Source organism: Saimiri boliviensis, chromosome 5 (assembly GCF_048565385.1).
Source record: "Saimiri boliviensis isolate mSaiBol1 chromosome 5, mSaiBol1.pri, whole genome shotgun sequence".
Taxonomy (NCBI): domain Eukaryota; kingdom Metazoa; phylum Chordata; class Mammalia; order Primates; family Cebidae; genus Saimiri; species Saimiri boliviensis.
The window spans coordinates 95,023,159-95,037,184 of NC_133453.1; the positions used below are offsets into that span (position 1 = coordinate 95,023,159).

The following is a 14,026-nucleotide window of genomic DNA, read 5'->3' on the forward strand; positions in this document are numbered from 1 at the left end:
TAAGAGTGGAATCTGAAGACAGATATAAAGGAGGAAAAGCAGCTGCTGTGTGTGAACCACTAGATCGGGGAGGAGGAGGGGGATTTTTAAGAATAGCTATGGACTCTGCCCTTCATAGTGTTCAAGAAAGTAAACGAAGAACTTGAGTCACTTTGAAATTATTTTTAGCTGCTGCACAGTGGTGGGATTTGTTTTTTTTTTTTTTTTAATTTGCTTTTTTAATCATGATGTTGTTCATATGGTTATGACTTTGTAGTATCCAGGGTTCTATTGGATTGCAAGTGACAGAAATTAACTCACACTAATCAGGCATTAAATTTGGCTTGTGTGTTGAAAAGTCCTAGGAGATGATCTCCGGGAATATGAGGGCCCAATGCTCAAGCATCTCTCTCTCTCTCTTTCTCTCTCTCTCTCTCTCTCTCTCTCTCAATCTCTCTCTCCCCCACTTTCTCTGTCTCCTCTCTCTCCCTTTCTCCATCTCTCTCTCCCTTTCCCTCTCTCTGCTTTTCTGTCTCTCTCTCTCCCTTTCTTGTTCTCTCTCTCTCTCTCTCTCAATCTCTCTCCCCCCTTCCCCTTCCTTCCCTCCCTCTCCTTCTCTCCCTCTCCCTCCCTCCTTATCTCTCCCTTCTCCCCTCCTCTAGATTGATTTCTTTCTCTAGAAGGCTATGTCGATGTGATAGAAAAGATAACTTTGGTGTGTTACCTTTGATTCTTACAGCCTCAGAAGAGAGAACTTCTCACATCCACATCCAAGTCAGACCCTGGCAAAAGGACATTTATTCACCCTGCTCTGGTCACTTTCCTACCCTTGTGGTGGGAGGTTATGGAAACTAAGGAAGACATAATTTTAGATAGCCACTTCAGTGTTACATTGGAATGGATCCTTCAATCCATGTTAAAAGAAACTTTCCAGCTGTTAGGCAGAGGAATGAGATGTGCTGTAGTTGATGTTGTATTTCTTGTTAAACAAGTCAATACTTCATTGAGTTATTTCTACTACTATCACCATATGGGGTTGAATTTTAACTTAAATATAGACCTCTAGTGGTCTTTTTAAATGTCTTCCAGAGGACTTGACTCCAAGATAGCTTCGAAATGAAAGTTATTGAATATGCAGAAAAAAACATGGGAATAGAGCTGCAGGCAGAGTCACAATAAATGGGACAAATTCTGCCCTTGGAAAAATAAGGGACTTACATTTGAATGTCATCTAGAAACACCCAGGTCCTTTGCAGACTTCCTAAGAAGGGAAGATGCTCAGTAGGAGACAAATCTATCTTTCCTTTTGTTAATGAGACATGCTCAAAATAATTCCCTGTTGCATACCAGACAGTACAATTAGAGACATTAAAAAGAGATTGTAGAATTTCTATGCTACAGAGGTTGGATGACCATTTACTGCATTGTGGACTACAGTTCAGGTGTCAAGTATCTGTTAAAAACTACTTGTTGATTTCTATGAAAAGTTTTTCATTTCCAAGAATAAGAGAGTCAGTTATGGCTCAATGGCGGGATGGTAGGGGGACATGTCTGAGTTTAACCAGATTGGGACTGCATATAAAACTTTGGTATTCTTTCATATGCCTAAAAAATATGTATTGGTTCTGAGGGGTAAAAGAGGTCAAGGTCATAAGCCCTGGTTCTATAAAGGACAGGTCACTAGGATGATGTACATAACTGTTGGTGAGCAAAACTGCCTGAAAAGATACTTGAAACTCTGACTATGAGACTTTGTTCAGACCATGGAAGAAAATGGTATGTTGTTGTATAGATGAACATAATTGAATAATCTACTGCAAACAAAAAAAAATTGTGTATATACTGTTTACTATATGAATGATTTTTCCCTGTTCTTCCTTGTTCTAGGATTGTGCATTTTATATGTATGCCCATTTCCATGTGGCTTTGTGCCTCCTCTAGAGGAAGCATAGTACTTTCCCAATCCATTGATGTCAGGCTTGGCCATGGACTTGCTGTGACTGTTGGAACTGTGTTGAAGGACAGTGTGCCTGTTCCAAGCTGAGGCCTTAGCAGGCACTGCAAGTCTCTTCAACTTCTATCATCCATCATGATAATACTATAGCCTAGGTAGCTACTGGTCCATTGAAAATTTAAAGATACATGAAGCCAACCTAAATCCAACTCAGCCTGGAGCCCAGAGCTGGGAACCTGAAGTTGAGTTTTGTATAAGCAAATCCATGAGGGAGGCGTTAATGCTTATTGTTTTAAGCTACTGAATTTTGAGATTTTTTTTTGAGTATTATTATAGCAATAGCTGACTGAGAGAGTAGTATTCTTTCCCTCTCCCTACAAGCATTTTGAAATTGATGGTATATCTAACAACTCATAGCATTGTAGGATTAAGGAAATTCAGTAATTGCATGGTTAATCATTTAATTTGAATTATGAGAATTGATATGAGAGGGGGCAAAAAACACAAAACACAGAGAGGTGACCTAATCTGAGAGTTGGGAAAGGTTTTTCTGAGGAAGTAACATTGAAGCTGAGATCTAGCCTTTGGCTAAATGAGGTTGAGGGATGGGGAGCATTTCATGTGAAGGGAGCAGTTTTTGCAAAGCCCCTGAGGCAAAAAAAAAAAGAGCTCATTGTATAACAAAAAGTATCTGGAAAGCAGAGAGAAATCAGGCAAATGTCAGAAGAAGAAAGGGTGGTGAATGTCAGCTTCACACAGTGTGATAGGCTGAACTGTGTCTCTCCACAGATTCACATGTCGAAGCCCTACCTCCTATACCTTGGAATGTGACTATTTGGAATAAGATCTGCAGAGACGTAATTCAGGTAAAATAAGGTCATGTGGGTGGGCCTACATCCAAGACTGGTGTCTTTATAGAAAGAGTTTAGGACACCCAGAGGGAAGACCATATGAAGACACAGAGAGAAGACAACCATTCAAAAGGAGAAAGCCTCAGAAGAAATCAGCCCTGCCAATACCTTGATCTTGAACTTCTAGCTTCCAGAACTATAAGAAAATCATTTTTTTTATCTAGGCACCCCTAGTATTTTGGTAGGGAAGCTCTCAGAAACTAATAAACACAGTATGCCCAGGTACAGTGCCCATACATAGTAGAAAAGTGAATTGACCAGATTTAGGTATTAGGAAGATTTCTCTGGTTGCAATATAAATGGATTGAAAAGGAGGAGCAGGAGGAGGTTATCACAATAGCCCAGGGGAACATGATGGTGTCTTAGACCAAGGTGGGGCGGTGGAGATGGAGATAGGTGGATTGGTTGAAGATACATTCAGTAGAGAAATCAGCAAGGCTTGAGGATTGATTATACAAGGAAGGTGAAGAAGCCATCAAGATGGCATTCTGATTTGTAAAACAGGAAACATGGAGTAGGACCAGATTTGGGAAGAGGCTCACCAGTGTGGTTTGGGATAAATTGTGAAATTGTGTTTAAAGTAACTTCCAGTTCTAGGATTATAGTGGTCTAGATACCCTGAATATTCTTCCACTACAAATGCTAGAATGCCAGATACAATAAAATAAATACTCTTAATAGTTGAGTTTGTAAGAAAGAGAAATCATCAGGGTTGCCAAGAGGAAGAGAGAACTGAGAGCTCGAACAGCAATCACATAGCAAACATGGTAGGAGTGTGGCTGGAGTGGGCTGGGGAGGTTGTTATGGTCTCAGAAATCTAGAGGCTTTCATTTTCATACTCACAGAGACAGAAGACAAGGCCATGGAAATTCTGGAGGGAGGTGGGGTGGGGTGTTGAGCCTGATGAACCTCTTATGTAAATCCAGAATCATTTAAGGGCTATCCCTTTAGTGAATTAGTAGACTAAAATAATATATACACAGGCACAGAGAGAAAACAAGAAAGCTTGTCTATCTAGGTCTGGGTAGAGAGTAGAAAATAAGCCCCCCGGATAATTTGTAATCACAGACATGCACCTCCTATGAACTCAGTCAAAATTTCATGGCCCTAAAAATCCCATGTTCAGATGTCAACATTTTCCCAGCAGAAGCAAACGGAGAACAAATCTGGTGTGATAAAATGTCATCCCAGGCCACACATGATTCCTCCAGATGAAGTTTATTAAAGATGAGCTCACCACTCAAAATTACAAAACACACAGGAAAACAATCCACCTTGAGAGATTTAGAAAAGAGTGAAAACAGCAGAATTATACCTCAAGGAATTTCAGATAATAGACCAAAGGTGGATTATCAGATACCTAAAGTTTAAAATGATTGAAACTGAACAGAAATAAAAAATATGAAAAAATAAGATGCAGGTAGATTTGAAAAAGAATCAATTAGAAATTCTAGAAATGTAAAATAAAGCCTTTGAAGTACATTCAATGGTTTTAAGGGCATATTAGATACAGCTTAGAGGAAATTCATAAACTAGAAAATATACGGTTATAAAGACATATATATATACCTATATATACACACATACTATATGTATATATAGGGCATCTAGTATACATAATGTGTATATAAATTTCTTTATAAATACATACATAAAGGTTAGAATAAAGAAATTTCTTTGAGTAGGAATTTCATACGGACTCTGTAGAGGGAATTAGAGAAACTTTGCCTATCAAAGCAGATTACCTACAAATGAATAATAATAAGATTGATAAGATATTTCTTAATAGCTTCATAATAGAAAAAATGAAATAATATCTGCAAAACATTCAGAGAAAGTAACTACCAATCAACAGTTCTATATCTATATATATTTCATACCCAAGCCCACGTTATTCAAGAATTAGATCAGATATAAATATTTATTTTCAGATAATAAATGGGAAGCTGTGACTCACAGAACTTTGTTGAAAACCAAGTCAGAATATTCTTCAATAGAAAGAAATTGAATCCAGAAAAGAAAAATATCAAAGAAGCAATAGTGACAAAATAAAATAGCAAATATGTAGAAAAATCTAAGCAAGTATTTCTGAATAAAAACAAAATGGGACATTTTAAAAATTTTACAGTAGTTATTTCTGAGGGGAGGAAGGTAAAACTGGGCAGGTCAACACTATGAGTAATGTTTTATTTCTTAAGTTGAAGAGTGAACAGAGGCTATGAGTCTATAACTCTATTTTTTTTGTCTTAAATATACCATAAGAAATAAATCACACACACACACACACACACACACACACACACACACATATCTATAATTTTTTTTGAGACAGAGTTTTGCTCTTATTCCCCAGGCTGGTGTACAATGGCACCATCTTGGCTCACCACAGCCTCCACCTCCCAGGTTCAAGCGATTCTTCTGCCTCAGCCTCCTTAGTAGCTGGGATTACAGTCATGTGCCACCATGCCTGGCTGTAAAGATGGTGTTTCTCCATGTTGATCAGGCTGGTCTTGAACTCCTGACCTCAGGCGATCCACCCACCTCAGCCTCCCAAAGTGTTGGGATTACAGGTGTAAGCCACCACACCTGGCAATAAATGACTTTTTTTTTTTTAAAGTTCAGTGGATACAAAGGTCTGAAAGATAGTAACATTTAAGACAGGTAGGGAATAATCAGACTTTAATTGTCTTTATATTCTTGTATTATTTAGATGAAGGGTAAACATATTCATTAACTCTAAGCCTTATAAAGCGAGGGTAAAAGAATGGAAAAAAAAATGCTATTTCCAAACAAGAAGAAATTAAGAAAAAACTTGATTGGTCCCCAAATGAACAAGAGAGCAGGAAAACAGAAGGACAGCAAGTATAAGTGCAAAATATAATGGTAGAAATAAGTCCAAACACACAAAGCATTACAATAAATTAAACACTGTAATATTGCTAGCTAAAACAGATATTAAAAGATTGAATTTTTAAAATTCAGGTAAATGATGTTTACTAAAGACACATCAAAACCCAGGGCATAGAAAGATTGGAAGCAAAATTCTAGGAAAAGAAATGCCAGTGAGTACTAACTGGAAAAGGAAAGTGCTATATTAATGTTAGAAAAATAGACTTTTAAGGCAAAAAAACATTATTGAAGCATTGTTAAGAATAACAGTGGCTAGTGCATAATTTAGAAAGGAATAAGTCACCTGAAAGACATAGCAATTCTAAACTTATATACACCAAATAACATACATTCAAAATGTGTAACACAGAAATTGATCAAATGGTGAAGGAAAATTTAAAAAAGTATAATCATATTGGAAAAGTTTTAACACTCTTCTCTCACTAATGTGTAGATCAAGCAGACAAAATCTTAGAATATAGAGGATTTGAACAACACAAATTTTAAGTTTGGTATGTTAGATATACATTGAATCTTGAACCCAACAGTTTGAGAATATAGAAACTTTCAAGTATACTTGAAACATTTACCAAATTGACCACTATGATAGTTAATTTTAGGTGTTAACTTGACTATATTAAGGGATACTCAGGTGGTAAAGTATGCCTGTGAAGGTATTTCCAGAAGTGATTAGTGTTTAAATTAGTGGATTGAGTAAAGAAGATCAGCTCTTACTCAGTGTGGTGGACACCACCCAATCAGCTGAGGGCCTGAATAGAACAAAAAGGAAGAGGAAAGATGCATTAGTTTGTTTTCATGCTGCTGATGAATACTATACCCAAGACAGGGCAATTTACAAAAGGAAGAGGTTTAATGGACTTACAGTTCCACGTGGCTAGGGAGGCCTCACAATCATGGTGGAGGACCAAGTCATGTCTTACATGAATGGCAATAGGCAAAGACAGAGTGAGCTTGTACTGAGAAACTCCTGTTTTTCAAACCATCAGATCTCATGAGACTTACCCACTATCATGAGAACAGCACAGGAAAGACCCATCCCCATGATTCATTTACCTCCCACCAGTTTCCTTCCACAAAATGTGGGAATTGTGGCAGTTAAAATTCAAGGTGAGATTTTCGTGGGGACACAGACAAACCATATCATTCCATCCCTGGTCCTTCTCAAATCTCACATCTTCACATTTCAAAACCAATTATGCCTTCCCAACAGTCCCCCAAAGTCTTAACTCATTTCAACATTAACTCAGAAGTCCACAACCCAAAGTTTCATGTGAGACAAGGCAAATCCCTTCTACCTAGGAGCTTGTAAAATCAAAAGCAAGTTAATTACTTTCTAGATGCAATGAGAGTAGTAAAGGCATTGGGTAAATACAGATGTTCCCAATTGGAGAAAATTCCCAAAACGAAAGGGCTACAGGCTCCATGCAAGTTCAAAATCCAGCAAGGCAGTCAAATCTTAAAGCTCGAAAATGATCTCCTTCTTTCTCCACATCTCACATCCAGGTCACACTGATGCAGGAAGTGGGTTTTCCATGGTCGTGGACAGCTCTGCCCCTATCCTTTGCAGGATACAGCCTCCCTGCTGGCTGCTTTCATGGGCTGGAATAAAGTGTCTGCTGCTGTTCCAGGTGCATGGTGCAAGCTGTCAGTGGATCTACCATTCTCAGGTCTGGATGATGGTGGCCCTCTTCTCACAGTTCCACTAGGTGGTGCCCCAGTAGGGTGTCTGTGTGGGGGCTCTGATCCCACATTTCCCTCTGCCCTAGCAGCGGTTCTCCATGAAGACCCCACCCTTGCAGCAAACTTCTGTCTGGACATCCAGGCATTTCCAAACATCCTCTGAAATCTGGGTGGAAATTCCCAATACCCAATTCTTGACTTATTGTGCCCTAGCAGGCTCAACACCACATGGAAGCTGCCAAGGCTTGTGGCTTGCACCCTCTGAAATTGTGCCCCAAGTTCTACATTGGTCCCTTTCAGCTGCAACTGGAGCAGCTGGGATGCAGGGCACCAAGTCCCTAGGCTGCACACAGCACAGGGATCCTGGGCCTCACCCACAAAACCACTTTCTCCTTCTAGGCCTCCAGGCCTGTGATGGGAGGGGCTGCCTAGAATACCTCTGAAATGCTCTAGAGACATTTTCCCCTTAGTCCTAGTCATTAATATTAAGCTCCTTGTTATGTAAATTTCTGAAGCTGGCTTGAATCTATGCTCAGAAAACAAGATTTTCTTTTCTATCACATGGGCTGCAAATTTTCCGAACTTTTGTGCTCTGCTTCCAAAAGTGAATGCCTTTAACAGCAACCAAGTTGCCTCTTGAATACTTTGCTTTTTAAAAATTTCTTCTGCCAGATACCCTAAATTATCTCACTCAAGTTCAAAGTTCCACAAATCTCTAGGGCATGGGCAAAATGCCAGCAGTCTCTTTTCTAAAATATAACAAGAGTCACCTTTGCTCCAGTTCTCAGTAAGTTCTTCATTTCCAACTGAGACCACCTTGGCTTAGACTTTATTGTCCATATTGCCCAAAATGCTATCAGCATTTTGGGTACAGCCATTCAACAGACTTGTCTCTAGGAAGTTCTAAACTTTCCCACATGTTCATGTCTTCTGAGCCCTCCTAACTGTTCCAGCTGCTGCCTGTTACCCAGTTTCAAAGTCCCTTCCACGTTTTTTGGGTATCTTTTCAACAGCACCTCATTCCTGGCACCAATTTGTTGTATAACTTTGTTTCCTCACTGCTAATAAAGACAGGCCTGAGACTGAGCAATTTACAAAAGAAAGAGGTTTTATGGACTTACAGTTCCTCATGGCTAGGGATGCCTCACAATCATGGTGGAGGACCAAGTCACATCTTACATGGATGGCAGCAGGCAAAGAGAGAGTGAGCTTGTGCTGGAAAAAAAGTCCCATTTTAAAAACTATTAGATCTCATGAGACTTATTCACTATCATGAGAACAGCATGGAAAAGCCCCACCCCTATGATTCAATTACCTCCCACCAAGTTTCTTTCATGAAACATGAGAATTGCGGGAGTTAAAATTTAAGATAATATTTGGTTGGGGACACAGCCAAACTATATCAAAAGGTGAACTCTTTCTCTCTCTTCTGGAGTTAGGATACACTTCTTCTGCCCTTGGACACCAGAACTTCAGGTCTCTAGCCTTTGGACTCCAAGACTTGCATCAGTGGCTCCCCAGTGCACCCACCAGGTTCTAAGATCTTTGGCCTCAGACTGAGTGTTACACCATTGGCTTCCCTAGTTCAGAGGCTTTTGGACTTGGACCAAGCCATGCTGTTGACTCTCCTGGTTCTCCATCTTGCAGATGGCCTGTTACGGGATTTTTCAACCTCCGTAAGCACATGAGCCACTACCCTTAATATGTCCCCTCACATATTTCTGTATCTCTTTCTGTGTGTGTGTGTGTGTGTGTGTGTGTGCGCGTGTGTGTGTGTATTCATAGGTTCTGTCTCTATGGAGAACCCTAACTAATACAACCATGGATTGGGGTTTAAAGAAAGCCTCAACAAAGAGGCTTTCTGAATATTACAAGAGGTGATCTGAATATTATTAATTTAGAAATTAGAAAGTAGATTTGAACATAATGTCACAAATTAGAAATAAAACACAAAATCCTCAACATCTTTGAAATGTAAAATATATATGAACTAAGTTATGACTTGAAGAATTTCAGGAAATGAAAATATTACATGGCAAAACTTGAGTGATATTCCTTCTACTTCCTGAAAAATTCAGTCCTGAAGCCATTAGGTGGGATAGAGCTGCAGTGTCCAGAGGAAGTATCAGAGCCCATGAATGATAAAACCTCACTCTGGGATGGCAGGCAACCTCGCATGAAGAATCAGCCTGAACAGGGTGAAGAGGTAGTTGATATGGTTGGGGAAGTCAGAGTCCAAACAGAGAGAGGAGACATCTGTGTAGAGCAGAGGTTTGTAGTGGGGCTGGAGATAGATTTCATAAAGTGGGGTTGATTGCATAAGTAAATATCAGAAAAATGATGGAAGCTAGCCCTCTCACCAGTAGAGAAGGGATCTTCATATATGGCAAGAGAGGAAACTAGAATGAACATGTGAAATTGGAGGGGTCAGCATGGACTCATGGTATTCAGTATATAGAGACAGACATATAAATACCTATACCTATCTCAGATAGGACCTGGAAGTAACAACACTCCAACAGGAGCATGTACAGCACCCACATCTTGGTTTGATATTATAAACTGAATCTATCATAAGGAAATGTCAGACAATTTCCTTGTAAAATTCAGTTACTTTATAGAATTTCCCACAGCTAGTGGGAAATTAGCTGTGGGAAATTCTATAAAGTAACCGAATTCATCCTCAAAAGTATTGAAGTCATAAAAGTCAAGGACAGACTGAAGAATATTCTAGACTGAAAAAATCTAAAAATATGTATTAGCTAAATGCATTGTGTGATTCTGAACGGGATCCTTTTATTTCAAAAAGTATCATTGTATTCATTGGTGGAACTGGAATGTGGTCTGTGGACTAAAGTGCAGAAGTGTATCCAAGTTCCTATCTGATTATATTGGTTGTGTTGAAGGTAAGTAAGAATTTCTTATTAGTAGAAAATACAGTCAAGTGTTTGAGGTCTAATGAAACATTGGGGTTAATTTACAAGGAAAAACAAAATATTTGTACTATATGAACAACTTTTTTGAAAATTTGTATTGTTTCAGAATTTAAAGAAAACATTCAATAGCAAAATTTAAAAATGTATGATGTATTTTAAATCATACCAAGAGATAAAAGTACAACATTCACAATTTATAGTTAAGAAGAAAGATGAAAATTAGAGCTGGATGAGGTGGTGTGTGCCTGTAGTCTCACTTCCTAGTGAGGCTGAGGAGGATTGTTTGAGCCTGGACAGGAGTTCGAGGCAGTATTACACTGTGATCACACCTATGGAAAGCCACTGCACTCTAGCCTAAACAACATAAAGAGGCCCTGTCTCAAAGAAAGAAAGGAAGGAAGGAAGATAGTGAGTTAACTGTTCTAGTCAGTATCTTGGGGAAAAAATTATAAGCTCTAAGAAAAGGAAAGTAAAATGTCAAACAACGAAATGAATGAACTAGAAGACAAAGAAACGAGAGAGGTTAAGTGAAAATCTTTATTCACCTTTGGGCAGTACCTAAGGCTTTCTTCTTTACTTGTGTAAGCAATGGATGCTACAGCAGAAAGAGAGTGGTAAAAAGAGTCAGTTCTTAGCTTTTTGAATTTCAAAACCTTGGGCATTTGTGTTTTACACAGGAACGTCCTGAAGATCTCAAGACATGACATTAATGTCATGGACAAAAGAAGGAAAGCACAGAGCACAAAGCTTTGATGTTGGTGGCATCTCCTTGAAGGGACCTTGTGCTCTGACCCTCTCACCTGAGGTGGGAGAAATGCCCATAGGGCAGAAGAATCTGGCAGCAAAAAGCTCTGTGGTCTTACGTCTTGGGACAACACAAGGGTGCCTTAAGCCTTACCAATTCCTTTGTGCCTGCCACAGCACAGGAGCAGTAGGAGAGAGGTGATTATGTGGGGTGTTCAGGTAGCCAGGCTGAGAAAGCTTCCACATTCCCGACATCCCAATGAATCTCTGAACAAGTCGCATAGCTTCTGTAGGCCAACAACTTGAGTGGAATTTGACCTAAGAGGCCGCACAGTGGGCATAGTAAGGTTAGGGTTAGGGTGGGTTTAGATAGGCTGGTAACGTCTCAGAGACTTGCTCGAATTCACACTAGGAGACCAGATTGGGCAGCATATCTCTGTTGATGTCAGCATGAAGAGATGATGGCTTGGCCCCCTTGATCCTCCATAAGCTACCCTCAATAGAGTTCTAAAAATACCCCAACGGCTCTTTTAAAAGTTATGAGATGGATGGCTGGATGGATGGATGGATGGATGGAGAGATGGATGGACAAATGAAAAATAAAAGGGAAACCCCTAAAGTACATCAATTTAAAAGCCACTGTGTTTCAGGACTTCACCTGGGAAAGCCATCTAGTAGAGAACCAAACTACTCCCATTTTCTCATGCCCATCCTCACATTGCTGTCCAAGATAGCAGCAATGAAGGATGGGAAAAGAATAGGTTCTTATATCCTTCATCATTCTGCATCTGAAATAGTACCAAGGTCAGTAAATAAGCAAGTGCCTTTGCCAAACAGTACATTAGAAAAAAAAATAATTGGGTGCTTCAGAAACTGAAAAGTGTTTTAAAAAAGGCATGTCTTCCAAGTTTGCTTATTTATTGAAGAAAAGTAAAGGACAATGGAATTACTCTCTTTTTATCTTGGCCTTTCTAGGTTTTTATTTGTATACTTAGAGAGATCTTAATGGGAGCAAATTTGTAATTCTAAAGCAGTCTACAAGTGTACACTCACATAGCATAACCAAACCACAATTTTATGCAGATTTCTTTTCTCTGTCTTAGATTCTTCAGTTCTTAAAGGAAAATGTGAATGCAATGGTGTGTCACAACTGCGATTAGAGAAGTCCAAGGGAAAAGAGTACAACATGCTGATCAACCTTGGCAGTCCCCACATGCAGCGTGATTATATTGTAATACTGTTTGATGCAATCGTATGTTTGATCAGTTTCAAGAGATGAATATCACCTCACTTCAAACAATATGATACAGTCTCATTGTATGGAATTATGGCTGCTGTCAATCAACATATGGCATAACCCTTAAAGTGCCATCTTTGGGGAATGTCATAAAAATGATTGCAACACTTGCATTAATTAGTAAGTTTTTGCACTAAAACCAAGCAAAACCTGTCAAGACAATGTATCTGCTGTATCTCTGTTCATTTTTGTTATCATAGAAACATGTATATAACTCATACGTGCATACACTCAGCTGATTAACTGAACTTGTTAGAACAGCCATGCTAAAAAAGTATTGTGACTGTGAGTCCCTCATTATGGATCACTAACTTATCTTTTCTATATTTTTGTTTGATGATGCCAAATATATATCTGACTTGAACCAACTATCTTATCATAGTGAGGGATAGGTGGAGAGTAAGGACAAACATTGGATTATCACCAGGTCTATGGTCTCAACAAAACTCAAAATTTAAGCTTGATAAATGACAATAACAGCATGTGGACATGTTTACATGTGAAAAATATAGAATCAGAATCTTTGGTATGTCATTAATTTCACAGTGTCAAGGTTAATGGGCACAGCATTTTGAGGAAATAAGAACTGTGATCTATTTTTACATTGGCTATGAAATAATTTCCCTCTTGTTTGAAGGTATTTATTCTTTGTTATTGCCTCGGTCTCAGGTTTTGCCATCATCACTTAGTAATACATGATTTTATGACCTTGACCTGAGGCTTCACACACACACGCTTTCATGAGGAGGCTGATACCAGATTCAAACATATTTGTCTACTGTCTGTATCACCAAAGTATTATGAGTCTTTTCCCAAGGAATTCCTCACTCATCGTGTCTCCTGGCATCCTTTTTAATTTTCCAGTGATCTTTACTCCTTTATCAACTGAGCAATATTGCTATAATAGTCAGACTTCTAAAATGGCCTCATTGTTCCCTGTCTCCTGCTATTCATATCTTATGGAATTCTCTTCTTTTGAATGTGGACTGGTCCTAGTGACTTCTTTCTACTGAATAGAATATGGCCAAAGTTATTGGATGCCACTTCCAAAATGAGGTTATAAAAGACTATGAATCCAGTCTTGCTAGCAGAGTCCCTTTCTCTCTTGCTCCCTTTGATGAAGTACATTGCGATGTTAGAAAGCCCCACATGGCAAGAATCTGAGGGAAACCCCTGGCCAGCACCAAGGAGGAACTGAGACCCTGCTTCCAGTCACCGAGGAGGAACAGAATCCTGCTCAGCTAGCACTGAGGAAGCTTGGAAGGGGATCCTGCCTCAGTCGAACTTCGATGTGACTGTGCCACCAGCTGACATCTGAACTGCAGCCTTGTAAGAGACCCTAAAGCAGAGGACCCTGCTAACCTGTGCCCAGATTTCAAATCCACAGAGTCCGTGGGGTAATGCATGTTTGTGGTTTTAAGCCACTAAACTTTGGGTTTATCTGTTACACAGGAATAGACAATTAACACACCTACAGTTGTCCCTCAGTATCAAGGGGATTGGTTCCAGGACCCCTGCAGATATCAGAATCCACTGATGGTCAAGTCCCTTTTGTATAGTAAAATGGGGTAGTATTTGCATATAACCTGTGCACATCTCTAGATTACTGATAATA

General features: G+C 39.2%; 1 protein-coding gene across 6 annotated transcripts in view; it reads left to right on the forward strand.

Moving 5' to 3' along the window:
* The window catches only part of GTDC1 (glycosyltransferase like domain containing 1), a 424,620-nt gene extending 410,807 nt beyond the window's left edge, over window positions 1–13,813 (forward strand). For 5 of the 6 annotated variants that reach the window (XR_012517769.1, XR_012517770.1, XR_012517765.1 and 2 more), the window contains 4 exons: window positions 2,723–2,799; window positions 7,258–7,421; window positions 8,874–9,110; window positions 12,218–13,813. The gene's annotated coding sequence lies outside the window, so the exon portion shown is untranslated. The remainder of the gene's footprint in view (window positions 1–2,722; window positions 2,800–7,257; window positions 7,422–8,873; window positions 9,111–12,217) is intronic. The other variant, XR_012517768.1, reaches the window with a different exon arrangement.
* The last annotated feature ends 213 nt before the right edge of the window (window positions 13,814–14,026 follow it).